The 21,386-nt window shown below is 34.6% G+C and overlaps 1 long non-coding RNA gene across 1 annotated transcript; it reads right to left on the bottom strand.

The window, feature by feature from the left end:
- Positions 1 to 13,790: 13,790 nt before the first annotated feature.
- LOC131540698 (uncharacterized) lies at positions 13,791 to 19,492 on the bottom strand. The gene is made up of 2 exons (XR_009271337.1): positions 18,993 to 19,492; positions 13,791 to 15,983 (listed from the first exon to the last, which is right to left on the bottom strand). It is a non-coding gene; the product is annotated as an uncharacterized LOC131540698 (long non-coding RNA).
- Between the last annotated feature and the right edge of the window lie 1,894 nt (positions 19,493 to 21,386).

Raw genomic sequence — 21,386 nt, 5'->3', positions numbered from 1 at the left:
CTGTGACGTGAACAAATGCAAACACACACACACACACACACACACACACACACAGCCTGCCGGCCTGGTCGAGCCATTATGTCAGTCACTTCCGACTTGAGTGCTGCCATCTGCCCCCTAATGAAACCGTGCACTGTGGCTCATCACACACACATACACACTTTCTTCTTACACCCATCTAATTCACACACACACACACACACACACACACACAGAGAGAGAGAGAGAAGCAGCAAACAAACACTTACACATGAACTCTCTCAATGAAAGCTGCAGAAATTCAAGGCTTTTAGCTAAAATTACAAAAGTTACTATTTTGGCATTTCTTTTTATAGCCATCTTTTAAATTTTCTGGGGGATTGTGGGTAGTGCTACATTGCAACACATTGCCAGTTCTTGTTTGTGTAAAGGTGTAAAGGTATAAAGTATATAAAATTAGATCGTACACCCACCATAGTCCCATAAAATAGAATTTCTTTTCTTTTTGTCTCAGCTTTCACACAGGTAAACACACACACACACACACAAATGCAGCAATGTTTTAATTGCTTAGGTATGACCAAAACATAATCAGTCCTGTTTGATTTTACCTCCGGTTGCCATGGAAACTTTTTCATTGTTGGTTATGTTGTTCTTTCTTAAACAGAGTCAATCTTCAACACAGCAGATTTCCAGTTTGGAGAACAAACATTTTCTTGTTTACCTTTTATTATTAGTTTGGTTCTGATTACTTTTTAGAGTATTTTCTATTTAGAGAGTTTTCATTGACGGGGAGATCACAAATAAGTAATAAATATAAAAATGAGCCAATTGCACGGCTCTTATTTTACTTTTTTTCTCTAAATAAAAGCAAATTACATACCACAATGTTTTTAGAGAAAATGCTTGTATATTGTATTCTTTTCTAACTGAACATAAATGATTTCTTTGGAAATTATATTATGAGTACATTCATTTCAAAGAACATTTTGCGCTTCAGTTAAAACAAGAAAATCTGACCTTCATGGATAATTTCACAAATTTGTTTATCACAAAATTTCTTATATTTGATTTTGTCTGAATTATGTTTTTTATCTCTCAAATTAAATGTGAAAAAATTTGTGTGGTCTTAGACTTTTATAAAATGAATATACTACAAATAAATGTAAACCTTTGAAGGGTGATAGCAGTGATATTTAAGCATCGTTCTGATACTATTGGTTAGTAATATTTGTTATTAGTAGTAGTAGTATCAGTAGTACCTGTTGTTATTGTTGTTTTCATTATATTTCAGTTTCAGTTATTTTAGTACATCAGGTTAAACTTTAAAAAAAAAAAGAGAAATATTGCCTTGGCAACTAGGCAAAATGAAATGAGTTTTATATATATAGGCCTATTATATATATATATAATCATTTTAATTTCAGTTAATGTTTATTTTATTTATGGTTTTAGTTTTAGCTTTGGTTGTAGGTGACTATAATAACCCTAGACATTTTTTTAAAACAACAACATTAAACCTAGTACAGCATGGGAATGGTTCTTTTTATATTTTTCAGTCTGTCCAAAGAAGCTGCATGAAGTTCAATTGTAACATTGTAACATTTCACATGACAAATCTAAGACAGCAGCCTTTTGACGTCATACCCGGTGTGTTTTTGACAAAACTCGGGTAGATTTGTGACAGGTCAGCTGAATTTCAGGTAGATAACTATATGTTTGAGATAAATGTGACAGATGTTGCCTGTAATCATAGTCTCATTGGCATGTCAGGCATGAGAAGAACTGCAGTGTGTCTCCAGGACCTCTGAAATCAGAAACGCTGTGCTGCTCTCATCTCATAGTCTGAAGGGTAACAGAACAGCAGTATATTAAACATAACTGTTTATATTCCACTCTCGCGTGTCTGACCCCTTAAACATTATGAAGCTACAGCTGTCAGGCCTCTACAACTGATTCATGCAGAAATGTAGGAAGGCATACAGTATTTATATCATGACATTTTTATCTTTAAAAGCTATTTGTTTTAGCTCAAGCATGTGTTCTAACCAGGCAAACAGCGAAAAAATGACAGGCTACAGTACAAGCAAGCAATAAGAAATGAATCCATAAAGGGACAAGCAATATCTTCCTCTCCCGAGTTTTGCTTCAACTATCCACAAATTATGACATTTTCTTGGTGGGAACAGGGCATTATGTGTGGATTGGGCAAACCATATGTGTAAACCATACATCAAAAAAATATTATTTATTCAAAATGGGAATGTTTTGTAACAATATAATTATCATTTTTATCAATTTAATATATCCTTGCTGAATAAAAATATTAATTTCATTTAAAAACACTAAAAATATGTAAGATATGTAAAATATGTGTAAAAATAAGAACTTAAATTATGTGTGAGTTAAAAATGAATTAAGAAAACACCAGAATCAAGTCATTCTGCATAAAAAAAATATCTTAATATGAATTCCAAATAGATTTTTGTGCTTTTCAAGGGCACCTCGAGAAGGGAAACCTGCTCAAAAGTGAGCAAATGAATGCTTTCACCAACAGCCCATTCTCAAGGCCGTTCAATGATCACTTTAGCTGTCCTAATGATTCATTTTGAAACATGAGGAAATTCATTTTTATTTTCTGGGAGTTTAAAAAAACTTAATTGCTTTTGTATAGCAAGGACTATATCAACAGGAGATATTCTGTAATATTTACAGTGCTAATTAAAATTTATGTGAATTAAAACACACACACACACACATACACACACACACACACGTATGGTTTGCTATCCTTGTGGGGACTCTCCATAGACGTAATGCTTTTTCTACTGTACAGACCGTATATTCTATTGCCCTACACCTAAACCTACCCCTTACAGGAAACATTCTGCATTTTTAGATTCTCAAAAAACTTCATTCTGTGTGATTTATTACCTTGTTTACCCGTGGGGACCTCAATTTAGGTCCCCACCGTGACACGAGTCCCCATGAGTCTGTGTGTATTCAGGTTTAAGTCCCCACCTGAATAGAAAAACAAGTACACACACACACACAGACACACAAAGAGCCCTTAAACACATTATTTTCTGATGTTATCAATAGTGCCTGACATACATCAAAACGCCCACATATGAGACTACACATATATACCATTCATAATATTACCTTCAAGTGGCCATACAGATTCTTTTGTATGGAACTGTTCTTCCTTGAAGTGACCATCATCCCACATTTCACTCACTGCCTTGTGGAAGAGCCTTTCATGAAGGGATTTAGTTGCAATTATTCGGAACAAGGACCCTTCGAATATACAAAAATGGCATTTGAAATTGGCATTTTTTCTATTTCTGCATCGTCAAGCTCAAAAGCCCAATCCATAAATTAAATTTCATTAGTATAAAATGCTGCTCTATTACAGTGTATTAAATATTATTCATCTTCTGATTAGCTGCTGTTCATTGCAGTAAAGTAATAGTTCACCCAAAAACAAAAATTTGCTAAAGATATACTCACCCTCAGGTCAACCAAGATGTAGATGAGTTTGTTTCTTCATCGGAAGAGATTTGGAGAAATTTAGCATTACATCACTTGTTTACCAGTGGGTGCCATCAGAATGAGAGTTCAACTGATAAAAACATCACAATAATCCACAAGTAATCCACACCACTCCAGTCCACCCATCAATAAGATGTTTTGTTGCTTCTGGCCCAAATACGAATCCACTATCCATAATATTGCTCTCTCAAGTGAAAAAGTCGTCTCATCTGATCCAGGAGAGAAATATACAAATATGAAATATTATGGATTATGGACTGGTATTTTGGCTAGTTTTTAAGTTTAAATGCCTTAATAATTGATTTATTTCTTACAAATATGCAGCTTTTCACTTCACAAGATGTTAATTGATGGACTGGACTGATTATTGTTATGTTTTTATCAGTTGTTTGGACTCTCATTCTGACGGCATCCATTCACCGCAGAGGATCCATTGGTGAGCAAGTGATGTAATTCTACATTTCTCCAAATCTGTTCCAATGAAGAAACAAAATCTTCTAGCCTACATCTTGGATGGCCTGAGAGTGATTTTCATTTTTGGGTAAACTACCCAACTTTCCTTTAACTACAAACATGTTTCACTAAGACTTAATTTTGGAATGTCTGCTGTTCTATCATTTAAAAAAAAAAATTAACTTGTAAAGTGTACTTTCTTTAAAACAAGTGGCATTTGGTTTGACATTTTAACTAATGTAATGACATTCTACCAGGCTTAAGTGTGTTATCATGTTCAGGGCCCACAGTAATAATATAAATATAACATATAATTTCTCAGCTACTTTCACAGATTGAACTCAGATGAACCTCTTGTGGGGCTACAGATTGTTTGAAGAGCTACGTCAAAAGAACATGCCATGAATTGTGATTGGCCAACTGACTTTGATCTTCCTAAGAAATGCTTTTGGGACAACCTGCCGGGCTACAGTACTAGCCATTACAGACAGCATCATAGCACGTCAGGAGAAACATCTGAGGAATGCTTTAAGCAATCACAAATGTGTTTTTATTGTGTGGCAAGATGAATGGCGATGATCCCCTCATATCTTTGCTTTTAAAATGAATTACTACATGGATTATAGATGCATATTTTCTTATCTTATTGGGTCATAGTGGTTAAAACATCCAAACCAGTGAATTATCATTACTGTAGCCACGCACTTAACCCTGCTTTATAATGGCAGTCTCTATATTTAAGACATTTAAGACAAAAGAGTCAACTAAATGGTTGCAATTTGAAAAGAAAAGAAAAATCATTGTTAGATTTGTGGTTGACCAATTACAGTGACAGCATCCAGAAGCAATTAAGAGCTGAGTGCTGCTAAAGAGGAGAATTGCGAATGGTTAGCTTTCTGCATTCATCTCAATGCCGGTCACTCGGAAGTACTTGACACTCAGTCCTGGCCATAATCACCTGAGCAAATAACTGTCATGTGACTAATTACTCTAAAGTTGCAGGAAAATTACATCATGATACTCGGATTAGCTGATGGCACCACAAATACACACTGACCAAAAAAACCAAGTGATTATCCTAAGCTGTGACGATATAGGGAAAATAAATTCATGTTAATTTGAGCAGACTGAAGTTTAAAGCATTTACTGGCCTTCTCAGTCAACTATAGGAGAGAACAACACTTTATATTTTCCAACCTTTTCTACATAAATTAATTCAAGTCAAATTATACAGCCAAATGCTTATTTGTGACCCTGGACCACAAAACCAATCTTAAGTGTCAATTTTTCGAAATTGAGATTTATACATCATTCCATTGATGTATGGTTTGTTAGGATCGGACAATATTTGGCCGAGATACAACTATTTGAAAATTGGGAATGTGAGGGTGCAAAAAAATCTAAATATTGAGAAAATCGCCTTTAAAGTTGTCCAAATTAAGTTCTTAGCAATGCATATTACTAATCAAAAAAGCATATTAATAATCTAAAGATCCTTTACAGGAACATGATCTTTACTTAATATCCTAATGATTTTTAGCATAAAAGAAAAATTGATAATTTTGACCCATACAATGTATTTTTGGCTATTGCTACAAATGTACCCCAGCGACTTAAGACTGGTTTTGTGGTCCAGGGTCACATTTAAGTTCTAGTTTCTCTCCCTGACTTGCCAGCTAAATGTACTTAAATACACAACCGTTCAAAAGCTGTGGTCTATAAGACATCTTTTGAAGAAGAAGAATAAATTAATACTTTAATTCAGCAAGGACTGATTAATTAGTGATCAAAACTGTCAGTAAAGAAATTAACTCTTACAAAAGATTTCTATTACAAAAAAATAAAATAAATGCTGTTCTTTTGAACTTTATATTCATCAAAGAATCTTGAAAAAATGTTTCCACAAAAATATTAAGTGGTGTCTTTTTTAACATTGATAATAATAACAAATGTTAGACTGAAGACTGGAGTAATGATGCTTAAAATTCAGTTTTGCATCACAGGAATATATTTATCATTTATTATTCAAGATGTATATACTGTTAATCTGGCTGGCCAGAACAGCACACTGATATATTATGGTGAAAATCCTCACACAAAATATGACTACAGGAACTGAACATCTGAAAACATACAACTCTGCATAGGCCAAATGAAAGACGTTACTCACTTGTCACATGTAAACAACTACATGTAACCACACAATTAACCATTTAAATGAAGAATTAAATGACATTTATAATAGTTAATAAATTATGCACACAATGGCAGTACAAAAAAACTAGCCTTACCTTACAATGAATCCCCACAGGTCCTTGCACATGAACTGATGTTGATATCTAAAATGGATCCACAAATGCAAATATGAATTCACATATATGTAAAGACAAGCATTTTTACAGACACAGATTAATGTGTATTTTTGGATTGTAATCTTATTTTATAGTGTATATTTGTGGATTTCATGCTTTTTAACAGTGTTGTTTATATCCAACCGTAAAAGCAAGTCTTCATGCACATTGTAAAAATCTATAATTTGATGTTGTAGCACCCTTATTTTTATATTCTTGTTAAATACTGCACATTTTTAGATGTCTCAATGACCTGAATACTCCAATACCTGAAATGGTGGTGCCTACAGAAGAAGCTCTGAGTGCAAAGTGCAAAAGAATTTTGAACTGCCTTCCTGAATCTGCTTTAGTAACATTACAGAATTGACAATATTTCAAAAAAAATGTCAGTATATATAACATCTCTTTTCTTCTTCTTCTTTTTTTTTTACTTCATGAAAATTAATTTACTAGATTTTTGGCTAACAATGACCATGCAGTGTCATTCTTAGCCACTAGGGGCGCATTTAAATGTTGTCTTCTAGTTGTAAAAAGCCCTCGGGTCTAAGTTTCCCTTCAGGGCTTCCATAAAATGTTAGATACAAATAAAATGTGTAGTGAAAATCAGGATTGAGAAACACTGGTGTAGTATAATAAAGTAGTATACTAACCAAATGTATTCTCTGACAAGGTTGATCCAGGTATTTTATTCATCTAGTATATATATATATATATGTGTGTGTGTGTGTGTGTGTGTGTATATATATATGTTTATATATCCTATGTTGGCATTGCTTGGTTAATTTCTTGCACAAATGAGACTGACAAAATTAATCATGTAATATAGAAAAACAAGCATCAGCACTTCTATTTTATCAGTACGCAGAGGGCCAGTTCATCACCAATTCAATATGACGTGGCCTTTTTGTTTGAAGGGCCTCTTGGTTTTGTTCCCCCTGCTCCCTCAGATAATGGCTGCGATGGTAATTTTGTCTGAGCTCAAAAGGGCAAGCCTGGCATTTGGTGTAATACATGTTGCAGAATAGCAATTATATTTGTATTTGGGTTTAAAAATAGGTTTCATGCAGACACACTGGACACATAACCGCGGGAACATATTTTATCTGTGGGGTGCTGGGAGGCGGGGCTTGATGAGGCAGGGCGGGGCCTTTGCAAAATCCTATAAACAGCCCAAACTCTTATAGATTAACATACCAATGATGATGTAGCCTATAAGCGAACCAATATATGTATTTGTGCTTTTGTGATTTTATTTCAAGAATTTTTTCTTTAATATTCCTATTATTTAAGGGGATTTTATTAAATAGGCTATTAACATCGCTGATACGCAAAAGTTTTGGTCAATGCACTTTATCTAATTCTCTCATCAGAAACAACAAAGTGCAGATGTAGCCTACCTACCTGCGATGTAAGAGATTAATTCATCATACACTGTGCAGACACTGATTATAGCTTATAGTTTTTTTTAGAGTGCTTACATTCACACTTCAGTAATATTCTTTGACAATGTAAATGTTCTTTGTTCGCTGTATAATTTGTTCTTTGTTTGAATAATAGTGGAAATGCGCGTTATAATTAAACTTAAAATGTATTTTTATTAAACATGATCAGGTTAAATTCAGATTCAGTCTTATTAAAATATTTTGTCTAAAACGTTATGATGTGAGTAGTTAATAGATTACATTAGGCTACAGATTAGACTACAGTGGTTTGAGCGCGTTTGACCAGAGACTAGAGCGCAATTAAAGAGCAGTGCTTATTGACGGTGGCCGTCTTCAGAAGCGAGAAAGCTTCGGAAAACAGCTCATAAAAAGGACGAGGACGTGAATGGTTTTTACAAGTCAGAATGTAAAATTACGGTAATATCGCTTGAACATTCACATGAAATTCTGTCAGTGTGAGGGGGAGATGTAGGGACGCGCGCCGCGAGGCGCGCAAGAAAAATACAACCGGACTAGGCTATATATTTCTGGTCAGTTTAATAAATAATCACAAAAATTAAGTATCTTGGGGATGATCGAGGGGCAAAAGGAAAATCTCAGACCCGGCCCTGCGGCGGGGGGTTCTGCAGCACCCTCAGCATCCCTAGTTCCCGCGGCCATGACTGGACATGTGCATGCGGAATTCACGAGACAATACAGTACCATTCTTTTCACAGCATTGAATTTCTTAATACCTGTTGGAGTCAAATGACTTTTAAGTACTGTATATTAAAATAGACTTTAGTATTTTGAAATACATTAAATCGATATTTCTCTTGCTTCATCCATCATTTGGATTTATTTTTTCACAGAGATTACCGCACTGTGTTATTGGATTGGTTTATCTATGAAGGATACATTGAATCTGGTCAAAACATTGCTGATATGACTTGTGAGATCCAGTAGTTTTTGTCTGGATAGTCAGTATAAAGTGTATCACAAGGTAGAACGTTCCCTGTCAGTGAGATTAAGGGTTTTATGACAGGTACAAGACAAGTTTAACCAGACTGCCAGTATGTTTGAACAGTAAACTTTAGTATCCTGTGATTATTTTCTGACTTTCTGCTCTTTCAAAAGGATGATGCTCCATGTTAGCACAGGGTTGCGTCACTTTGCATTTCAGAATGTAGAGAGAGCAAAGAGTCGTAAGTTAATCACAGCATTCTGAAATATATACCATGGGAACATTAGGTGGCTCAGAGCAAGCTACAAACCATAAAATTAAAATGTTGGCAGGGCACTTTCTCTATTCATGTCATTGACAGCATGCAGTTCCTTTGCTTGAACACTTAAAGAGATTTACTTACTGTATATGCAACCTGATCCAAGTTCAGATGAAGCCCACACATACCACAGGCACACATAATTACATCACTTCAGATATTATATATTGCTGTAAACTTCATTTTAAGTGACTTTTAGACAGAAAATTAAAAAATTTAAACATGTATATTTGCAACCAGAGAGTATATGTTTTTAATTTATCTATTTATTCTGTACTTCCTTGTTGTCAAATATTAGTTATGTGCATGACATGTCCATAGTTAATGTGATAAGCATAATTGCAGTAAAAATGTCAGAAAATCTCAAGCAGAATTTCTTTGCAGATGCCACTTGGTTTGATATTTGTTGGCGTAACATAGTGACATTTAGACATTTATAGGTGTCCAAATACTTTATAGGGTTCTCTGTACTTAGATATATTCAGCATATTATCTGATCATTTGAAATGGCAGTTTTCAGATCCACAATTTGTCCTCCTTTTCCTGCATCTGACTATTGCAAAGCCTTTTATGGACAAAGGAAACACAACAAAGGGATTCTCTTGTGATTTGTGAGAGGAAATGTGCAATATGGCAAAGTCCCCTAATATGCATAATATTACAGAAACACATGCAAATTGACTGAATCGTGTGCATAAGCATCAGGGTCAAAAAGAGATCTGCTGGGAAAATTTTTTTCGTTTTTTTTTTTTTTATAAAGATAGCCAACAGGCAAAAAAGACTCAATGTCTGTTAATTCAAAATGAAACCATGTGGCCCTGGTCATTTTCACAGGAATTATGTTGCATTAACGATCTAATTTCAATATCAGAGCAAGGACGGAAATTTGGAAGATTAATAATAACTAGAGGCAAGTTATGACTCACACCCTTTATTGAGCCACAACGGTTAACCTGCACCACTTTCCTTTTTTCTCGTCTCTCTTTTGCTCAAAAATGTATTCCTGACAGGATGTCATTTGCAGTGCCTGAACAAAAAAACGGTGGCTAACTTCACCTCAGACCATGCAAAGTTTGCAAAACCCTTTCATTATCTACCACCAATGTGACATATAGTTGGTTGAATGTTTGCTTTTTCAAGGATACCCTCTTTCTCTCATATCTGTGTGTTGAACTCATGCAAAAACATTATTCATCGCTGGTTTTGATAAATAAGTCTTTATTTCTGAGGGCAAAAGTAGAACCTGACCAAAAGCGGCACAACAAAAAACACATATTTGGTAACAAGGCCTGCAGTGCTCCAGAGCTGACATTCATGATATCTGCTGTTATAAATACCATTTGTTTACAAGAGTAGAAAAACTATAGAAATATCACTGTACAAAATGTACACAGCCATTTGTCTTCATTTTTTGCACAATATGTGATTTTCATTCACAATGTTTTGTGAAAGGAAACTCCACGAGGAGGTGAAATGTGAGTTTGGAGCACAGTTTGATTTTGAGATCATGAATCATTAAGAATGGCTATTAAGCATTATGAATGACAAACATGAAACAAAAATAAGACAGCAGATCAAAAAAAAGAAAGGCTTCTGTGAACATTTGAAGTGCATTTACTGATGAGTCGTGAAACATTTTGTACGTGTAATGTAAGGTTGTTTTTTTTTATGACTTCATTTTAGGTTCATTACGTATATTGTAATTATGAAATAAATATTACTGCACTTGTGTATTTACAGTATGTGCTACAAGCTTAAAGCAAGTATTTCATAGTTCAATGATACTTATATATATACTTACATCAGTAATCCATTTAAATGCATATTAATGAGAAATATCTAAAATAGAATTTAATAAACATTTCTGGCATGGTCACAGACAACATGATCTGCCCACCTCAAATCTGATTGGTTGGCCTATGCAACTTCTGGTAGGTCGGTCAAACGCTCTATTCCTGTTTAAGTGGGCGATTCTTGGCCAGACTACAAGATTTCTAAATTTACAGTTTGTTTTTAAGGAATAGTTCACCAAAAAATGAAAACTTGCTGAAAATGTATTCACCCGCAGGCCATCCAAGATGTAGATGAGTTTGTTTCTTAATGGGAACAGATCTGGAGAAATGTAGCATTACATCACTTGTTCACCAATGGATCCTCTGCAGTCAATGGGTGCCGTCAGAATGAGAGTCCAAACAGCTGATAAAAACATCATAATAATCCACAAATAATCATGCCTCCAATCCATCAACTAATGTCTGGTGAAACAAAAAGCTGTATGTTTGTAAGAAAGAAATCCATCATTTAAAGTGTTTTTACTTTAAATAGCCAAAATACAAGTTCATAATCCATAATAATGCTTCTAGTGAAAAAGTCCATCCCCTGTTGTCCTCAAAGTCATAATCCACCAACATATTTGTTTAAAAGTGTTTTACTGTTTGACTTTGTTTTTACTGGATAAACCAATATTATGGATAGAGGACTCATTAACAGTTTTAAGTTGAAATGCGGATTGATGGATTCGTGGAAATGATGGATTTGTTTCTTTAAAAAAAGCCACTTTTTCCTTCACAATATGTTAACCGTTGGACTGGAGTGGTGTGGATTACTTATGGATCATTGTGATGTTTTTATCAGCTGTTTGGACTCTCATTCTGACGGCACCCTTTCACTGCTGAGGATCCATTGGTGGTGTAATGCTGCATTTCTCCAAATATGAGTTTGAAGAAACAAAATCATCTACATCTTGGATGGCATGAGGGTGAGTAAATTTTCAGCAAAATTTATTTCTTGGTGAACTATTCCTTTAAATACATTGTGCGCAATAGTTGATGGTGAAACTCTTTGCAATGATGTTGATTTATATGAATTGATTCCTTTCATCCTTTTTTTTTTTTTTTTTTTTGCAGCATAAGGGATTCTGGGATACATTCAAGCAACTTTTTCTGTCTGCCGCTGGACTTTCTAGCAAATACAGCCATAAAGGGTCACAGTATGAATCTTCTTGTGAATGGCAAGTATTTACTGATGATAATTCGCAAACTCTTGGGCAGACTGGCACTGTGTACACAGGGAGGCCATAAGGGCATATTTCAGAACACTTATTGATGGGAAATCTTCAGTAAAGTTTGGTTTAATTCATTACTTAAATCACATTCAACAGAACGGGTCACAAGAAATGAAATGTAAATAACTGTAATGAACTGATTAAAGAAAAACAAAGATTTCTCCCTCTGCAGATTCTAGGAAACGTTCAGAAAGCTAATCAGAGTATGATGATATCCGAAGCGTCTTACAAATGAGTGCCATGAGAGAGATGGAATGTGTGATAAGCCTTTCAAACGAAGCATCAGAGGTGAAGATTGTTAATGAATTCTCTTGCTCACAGGGTTGTTTGGTCTAATTATCCGGAATGTGAATTATTTGGTAATTATCAAAGCAGCAAATCACTCGCCTACGTTGAAAATTACATGAAAATGTGCCTCAAAGCAGGGAGCGTTGAAAAATTAACAATTCTGCGTTGGTTAACGACTTGTGGAATTATGAAATCAGCTGTTATGTATGGGGGGGGCTTCTTTTATGCCATAACGTGATGGTAAACACGTCCCGTCATAAGTAATTAAGTGCTTCGCATTTTAATCAGATGCTTCTGAGAGGCATGTTTACTGTGCAGCGGGTTCAGGTTATTGTTGGCGACGGGCTTTCATTTAATGCAACACAGCTCAATCAACCCATCTTCCTGCTCTACGAATGCTAATGATTACACTCACGCTGTCAGAAAACAAAGCTTAAAACTTCATACATTAAGAACATTATTACTTTGCATATTGCTTATCAGATCATTAGTTAATGTGCATTCAGATAGTTTGAAATGTGCACCAGATGAAAAACATAAGTTTGATAGCGTAGAAAATAATGCTTAAACAATGTAGGATCCATAATATTAAGTACAGTAACAGTGATGCTTGGCTTAGAAAACACCACTAATAATGTTTGCTGATGACTTTTTAAATAAAAGTTATCATAAGTTTTACCCCAAATAAAATCATATAAAATATGTATATGTGAATGTACATGAACCACTGATCTGTGCTACTGAGCATTATATGGCATGCATTTTAAGAATGCATGAAAAAGTCAGAGTCAAAGTGTGGTTACATTTACCAATGCTCTGTGAAATTTCATGGCCAATTCAATTCAGTTCAGTAGGAATCTGTGCAACTGAGAGTTTTGTGTAAGGCTGAAAAAGTTCCCCATGCAGATTTTGCTCACATTCATCAGAAAGCAGCTTGATTTGAAAATTACTTCTGTATAAGCCATGTTTCTTAAATTGCTACACTATTGACAATGGAAAATGGACCATTTTCGGGCGCAAAAGTTTGCTAATCTGACTTGATTTGTTGATGGTTGCTATGCAGTTGCTATGGAGTTATGGATAGCTGCAAGGCTGTTGCTTAGTTTCTAAGATATTCCGTTCTCTAGCTTTGACTCTGGTTCTTCCATCGTTTTTTGCCTTTTGATATAACATGCATTTTACAAATGCATGAGTGGTGTTTGAAGGTGAAAACTAAAAAAATCTACTGGTTATTTTCTGCCAGGGCATTATCCATGAATTTTATGGACATTTCCGTTAACCCTAAAATACCATGCAATTAGGTGCAAAATTCTAAAATCAATACAGAATATTCATTCACATAAATACAGTACATTGTGCCCTATTTGCAAAGAATATATATATTTTTTTTTTACAGTGTAGAGTGTTGTAGTGATTGCTAGGCTGTTGCTATGTTGTTAAAAAGATGTTTTGAGTGTTTTTTTTGGGGTTTTTTTAGCTCATCGTTATGCAGTTGCTAAGGTGTTATGGATGATTGCAAGGCCATTGCTAACACCATATCTACACTGGACACAACCATTGTTTACTTTGAAATCTGTGCACGAGAGACGGAGCGGAACATGGAAAAATAAGCATAACCAAAGGCCCAGGTAAACTTCTGCTCCGTCTCTTGCACAGCCGTGTCCGTATCACATTGCACCGCTTAACATAGTGGCTATGCTCAGTTCTCTGACTTTTTCCATCATTGTAAGTCTACGGTATTTTTCCACCTGTTTTATCATCCACCGGGAAATAAAATAGAACATTTGCACTGATAATGCATAAACTATGTGGGATTCCAAACATATTAAGTATGAGTAACAGTAATTGTGATGGTAAAAATGCCTGTTGATGGCTTAGTAATAAAAGTTATATGTTTTACCCAGAAAAAAAGCATACACATTACTCATAAAGTGACACACTTACACACAATTAAGCACATCCCACCTGTCTGCCCCCCTCTTACCTCTCCTGTATGACTAATACAATCATTTATTATGCTGAAAGTTAAAGTTCAACTAGCAGATTTCTCTGAAAACAGTGATGTCTGTCCAATGGGCAGAAAATGTCAGTGAGATCATTTTACTGTCCTGAGTGCAAAGAGTAATGTAATTAAATGAGGGCTCGTGCGGCTGCATACCTGAACAGCTCCTGCGCAGACACTGACTCATCAGACGGCAGAGACAGAGCATTGATTGGGTGAGTATGACTGTATCTTTGTGTGTTTTAGCTTATGTAAAAGGATGAAGAAATATGCATATGCACACATAGCACAGAAAAAAATTAAATGAAGCAGATATTAAAGGGGAAGTGTGAAATTGCATGAATAACGGGTTTCTCAAAAAATCCTTTCCTTCAGAAGTAAATTCTTTCCAGCTGGTGAGAATGTTAGATTTTTTATAACTGCTTTTAAGGTTGGTTTGATTGACCAATGTTGTACTGTTGTGAACAAATATTATACATACTCTAAACACATATGTTCTGTTAGTTTAATCTACTTTACATACACTACTGTTCAAAACCTTGGGGTTGGTAATGCTTATGCTCACCAAGTATGCATTTAAAATTGAAATACAGTAAAATAGTGCTATTGTGAAATATTATTTTAATATAAAATAAATGTTTTCTGTTTTACTATATTTTAACGTAATTTATTCCTGTTGTGTCGCATCATCCTTCAGAAATCATTCTAATATGCTGATTTGCTGCTCAAGAAACATTTATTCTTAATATTTTCTGCACCGTTTATTTGAAATTGATATTTTTTGTAACATAAATATCTTTACTGTCATTTTTCATTAATTTCTGGCTCTATTATGCATTTGCAATGCATCATACTTTTGTTCTTCATGAAATAATCAAGTGCACAGTATTTTACCTCTTTTCTTATTTTCTAATAGCTTTCATTTGAATCAAATATTATAATGTGATTCATCTCAGAGCTGGTTGATTTGGTTCAAGGCCCTGTTTGAAAAATGATTTGAAATCTCTATGGAGGAAATGAATAAAAGACCTCCAGAGTCATGGCTGCTGAAAAAGTCACCGTTACATTCAGTTGTTCGGATAAACAGGTGCCTCATCCGCAAAATTACTCCATTGGTTGAATTAATGTCGCTGTTTCAGATCAACCAAACAAACAGAGCAAATATTTGGAAAGCTACACAGGGAAATCATGCTACAAATAGCTTGTCTTTGGTCATTAAACTTGTATATTAAAGTATTTTAATATAAAAAATAACACACTTCACCTTTAATGTGTCTCTAGAATGGCTGTGACGTTGATGCTAGACATGTTTGGAATGGAGGATAGATATTGACTTTGTGAACACAGATTACGAAGATGCAGCCTCTTTTTAAAGCTGAAATCAAAATCGAAGGTACCGGCCGTATTCTGCATAGACTAACGAAGCAAGGGCTCTCTATACTGAACTCAGTCCATCGATTTCCTGTCACGTGACTGATGAGGTAAGACCTCGGTCCAGGGCTTGATTGGGTGTGAGAATGCAGTCCCGATGAGACAACGAGAGATAGAAAGGTCTTCTGAAGAACAGGAACCCATCGCTGTCACAGCCTATGAAAAGGAAAACGGATAAAGTTAAACCAGCATGAGGAATTATGTTTGTGTCTTCCGCTTCTGATGGGTCACATTAATAACATACACACAAACACATTACATCCAAAACTTAGTGAGCTGCCTAGATGGCATTTTTGGGCGTCACAGGTGTGCATATGACACAAACATAGACAGCAACATCATGCCTTCTGAAGTTCCAATTCTAAGACTATTTCATACTAGAGCTGTGTCGTTAGCTTAGCAACATGCTAACATAAACAAATGGAATCAGCTGTTTGTGAGCTGAGGGAGCTAAATCACTGTTTGCATCATTAACTAAAACTAAAAGCATAGAAACATTGTTATTTTTTAATAAAACAAACACTAACTAAAATTAAAAAATAAACATTCTTTGCAACATTCTTTGAAAGTCTTTATGATATTATTTTTACTTGATGAACGTTCTCAATGTTGAGAGCAAACATCATTTGAATATTAAAAAACTTTTGAATTTTTAAGTTTGTGGAATGTTAAATTCTAATTTAGTAAACTTTAAGTTAATTAAAATAAGAAAACTGGACATTTTAACATTCTTAGAATATTAGAAATAAACATTCAAATAATATTATATTTTGGCTTAAAATAAAGTCAATAGAATGTTGTAAGAAATGATATTGTAGCTGTTTAAAAATGTTATAATCACAACAAGACAATGTGACATTTTAAGATTTTAGAGTTGTAGTTTAGAGTATGTCCATAAAATGTTTATTTAAATTAAATTTGTCATCTGGGATGTCTCATTTTCATTTTGTTTATATTGAAGTAATAAAATAACTAGAACTACATGAATTAAAACAGAAAAAAAAATGTAATAAAAACTGTATAGGCATATTAAAAAATAAAAATGATAGAAACACAACAAAACATTACTAAAACATTAAACTAAACTGAAATTATACAAATAAAATCTAATTCAAAATATTAACAAACTATAATAATATATCAGTGATACTAAAATATACTGAGCCACTATTAAATTTCAGTAAGAGAGCTTTCTATATGCAGTAGACAACAAGGCAGCTCACTAGATTTGGAACAAAGCTAGAAACAAACTTGTGTTATTCTTTTCTGTTTTTGTTATTTATACTATCAGTATCCATCAGCCCACTCTCAGCTGTAAGGATCTCCTTATCTGAGCTGTGAGGATCTCAGGAGAGTAAGTGAACTTTACTCTCAGGTGGGGTTTTCAGTAGTAATCACATTCATAATTTTAGCAAATTGTTTTTTTTTTTGTTTTTTTTCTATTCTGGAAAGTTGGAAGGATATTAAATTAATTGGTTGAATGAGGATTTACATACTTAAGACCAAAGTATACTCTACACAAGTAGGGAAAGCAAATGCTTCAAGCTACATGTTTCACATGTCATTGCATTTAAACATTGGACAACACTGGACGAATGCATTCTCAGCAAGAGAATGCCTCAAGGGGACGTTATAATAGAAATTAAGGTCTTGTCACATGACGTGACTTACATCAGCATTTCTGCATGCATTAAACTCTAAGAAGCGAAGTGCTAAGGTTAAGCATTGTATCAGGGCATTTGAAGATGAAAGTGCGTATAAATAGTACGTCAAATAAAAATGAAAACTCGTGGTAGCCTATTGATACGCAAAAAAAAAAGGGCTTTGGCGTGTATATGCTACATGATGGGTAGGATTAGGGTTGTGGGGTAGATGCATATCATATGTACGCGAAAACTGCGTATCACATGCACGCCAAGCAATTTCGTATCATATGCACGCCAAATACGTTCGTACCATATATACACCAAAGTCCATCTTTGCGCATCAATTCCACGAGTTTTCGTTTTTATTTGGCGTACTATTTATACGCATTTTCATGAGACTGGGATCTCAATTCAGAGGAAAAACGAGGCATGCATTCTGATTATGTGGGGAAATGCATCAAAACCCAAACACTAGTCATGTGAAAGGGCATTTAGCGTAAACCCAGCTAAAGGGGAATATTCTCAGAATTTTGGCTAAGGTTCTGGCAAGATTCTTTCAAGTTATGTCCATTCAAACATCCATTGACAGTTATCTGATCTTTATTAATGTTCTTAAAACGTAACTTGTGACTGCTTATTTCAAAACATTCAGAGAATATTCAAAAAATAATGTTCTAATGTTTTCACAATGATAACATTTAATGTGCTATTAATGTTCAAGTAATTAAAAAAAAAATAAAAAATTCTGAGAACATTTAGAAATAAATTTTCACAGCTTAATGGGAACATTAGAAAAATGTTCTTAGAACATTTTAGTTGGTTGTTTTGTTTTGTTGACTTCTGTGGAAAATCTTGCTGATCGAGTTAAAAATGTGTCAACCTGTCAATGTATAGCTATAGCTATCTGAATGATAATAATTAAAGTTATTTTCCACCCAAAATGCAAACTCTTCTGGACTGTGCACTTGCAATGCTTTGGCTACAGGATTTAGGTCTTCATTTGCGCACTTGTGTGGAGTATGTTTTGGCCCTTAGACCCTAAAATACGCACATTAAAACAATGAGCAAGACAAGACATTAAAAGTCCACGTCAGCAAATTCGGTGTCATTGCTAGTGGATCTCCAGCCTGCTGTGCGATTCAATATTACCACTCTTTTATCGCTCATCTTTGAATCTAACCTTTTCTCATTCTCTCACAGCTCTCTCCTTTTTTGGCCCAAGTTCGTGACTAATCAGCACAAGCTCAGTGAAGTGTGTGGGTGTCTTCAGCGAGGTAAAGAAAAACCTCAACTCTTCTGCGCATATGACTTTTAAACTAGACATCTGAAGCATGAAATTGGTCCGAAAATCCTCCCACGTAGAAAAGGCATATATTGATACAGTACCTGTGACTGGACACCCTTTAGATTGGAGCGAAAATGCTCATTTTCAGTGCAAACTGAGCTTGAGGCCGTAAATCCAGATCAAACCTTCACAAATGTGAGTGTAGTAGCAATAAGGTTTGGATATTTCATTTACCTCCAGGCCTGGTTTGTGCATCCCAGTTCATTCAGAACGACAGACTCATTATGAGTGAGAGAAATTATATGTTGAAAAAGAGAAAAGTTGACAATGGAAGGTTCAAAACGTTTCAACAGAAGGTCAATTTTAACACATCGGACACTGGACAAAAACACAAAATTATCTCTCTTAGATTTTAGTTCTGTGCCTCTAAATATAAGCTCTGTTCCAAAACTCAGTGAGCTGCCTTGCTGTCTGCTGCCTACATAGGCAGTTAATTTCTAAGGCAGCATCATAAATGAAATGGAACAATCTATGTCAAACCAATCATAAAATAAATTTGTATTTCTCATGTAAAACACTCAGAAAACACACTCAATACACTCTTAAAAATTAAGGTTCCAAAAGGTTTTAAATTTTTTTTTTTATTGCATTAAACGGTAAAAAAATATCCAATGTCGGAAAAATATTTAGATGTAAAGAACCTTATATGCAATGATAAGGTTGCATGAATATTAAAGATTCCTAATGGAATCCTATAGGTGCCAATAAAGAACTTTTTTTTTTTTTTTAAGAATGCAGTATACAAACAATTCTCTGAGCATAAAAATATAGTTGTATAATTATTTAATATGTAATTTATTTCATAATTAACCTGTAATTAGATAATGTGTATTTATAATATATTATTAAATAAAGTATTAAACATAATACTTACACATAATTTAACTGCTATTAATTATTTTAGTTAAAATACACAAATAAAATAACCCAGTATTTTTAATCTAAAAATATTATAAAATTCTACATATATATATATATATATATATATAGTGCATTCAGAAAGTATTCAGACCCCCTTCACTTTTTCAATTTTATGTTGCAGCCTGATACTACAATTGTTTAAATTCATTTTTTTATTATTATTAATCTACACTCTGTACCTTATAATGATAAAGTGAAAACAAATTTTTAGAAATGTCTGAAAATTTATTAAAAGGAAAAAACAGAAATATCACATTTACATACAGTCATGGCCAAAAATATCGGCACCCTTGGTAAATATGATCAAAGAAGGCTGTGAAAATTAATCTGCATTGTTAATCCTTTTGATCTTTTATTTAAAAAAAATTCACAAAAAATTAACCTTTCATTGGATAATAAGAATTTAAAATGGGGGCAAATATCATTATGAAATAAATGTTTTTCTCAAATACACGTTGGACACAATTATTGGCACCCCTAGAAATTCTTATGAGTAAAATATCTCTGAAGTATATTCCCATTCATATTCACAATTTTGGGCACTCCAGGGTGATTATGAACATGAAATTATCCAGCCATGCCTTCCTGTTTCACAGAAATATAAATAGGAGGGAAAACAAAGCCCAAATTCCCTTAATCATCCATCACAATGAGAAAAAACAAAGAATATATTTCTGATGTGCAGCAAAAGATAATTGAGCTTCACAAATTAGTGAAGTGGCTTTAAGAAAAGAGCTAGAGCAGTGAAAATTCCCATTTCCACCATCAGGGCAATAATTAAGAATTTCCAATCAACATAAAATGGACGTGTGTCTATATCGCCCTAATGCACGGTGAGGAGGAGAGTTTGAGTGGCTAAAGACTCTCCAAGGACCACAGCTGGAGAATTGCAGAAAATAGTTGAATCTCGGGGTCAGAAAACCTTTAAATAAAAATTGTCAAACAGCACCTACATCACCACATGTTGTTTGGGAGGGTTTCAAGAAAGATTCTCCTAGCTCATCCAAAAACAAACTCCAGCATATTCAGTTATCAGACACGACTGGAACTTCAAATGGTTATATTTTTGTGAAATTTGTAAATAAAAGATCAAAAGGATTAACAATGCAGATTAATTTTCACAGCCTTCTTTGATCATATTTACCAAGGGTGCCGATATTTTTGGCAGTGACTGTAAGTATTCAGACCCTTTACTCAGTACTTAGTTGAAGCACCTTTGGCAGCAATTACAGCCTCGAGTCTCTCCAGAGATGTTCGATAGGGTTCAAGTCAGGGCTCTGGCTGGGCCACTCTAGGACATTCACAGAGTTGTCCCTAAGCCAATCCTGTGTTGCCTTGGCTGCATGCTTAGGGTCATTTTCATGTTGGAAGGTGAACCTTCGGCCCAGCCTGAGGTCCTGAGTGCTGTGGAACAGATTTTCTTTGAGGATATCTCTGTACTTTGCTCCATTCAGCTTTCCTTTACCCCTGACCAGTCTCCCAGTCCCTGCCGCTGAAAAACAGCCCCACAACGTGAGGCTGCTAGCAGCACACTTTACTTTTGTGATGGTACTCTGCAGGTGATGAGCAGTGCCTACTGTGATGCTTGGAATTGAGGTTAATCAGACCAGAGAATATTGTTTCTCAGAGTCTGAGGCTCCTTTAGGT

Source organism: Onychostoma macrolepis, chromosome 05 (genome assembly GCF_012432095.1).
Source record: "Onychostoma macrolepis isolate SWU-2019 chromosome 05, ASM1243209v1, whole genome shotgun sequence".
Taxonomy (NCBI): Eukaryota; Metazoa; Chordata; class Actinopteri; order Cypriniformes; family Cyprinidae; genus Onychostoma; species Onychostoma macrolepis.
Note: the sequence above shows the minus strand (reverse complement) of the source record. Positions and strands in the feature narration are given on the sequence as shown.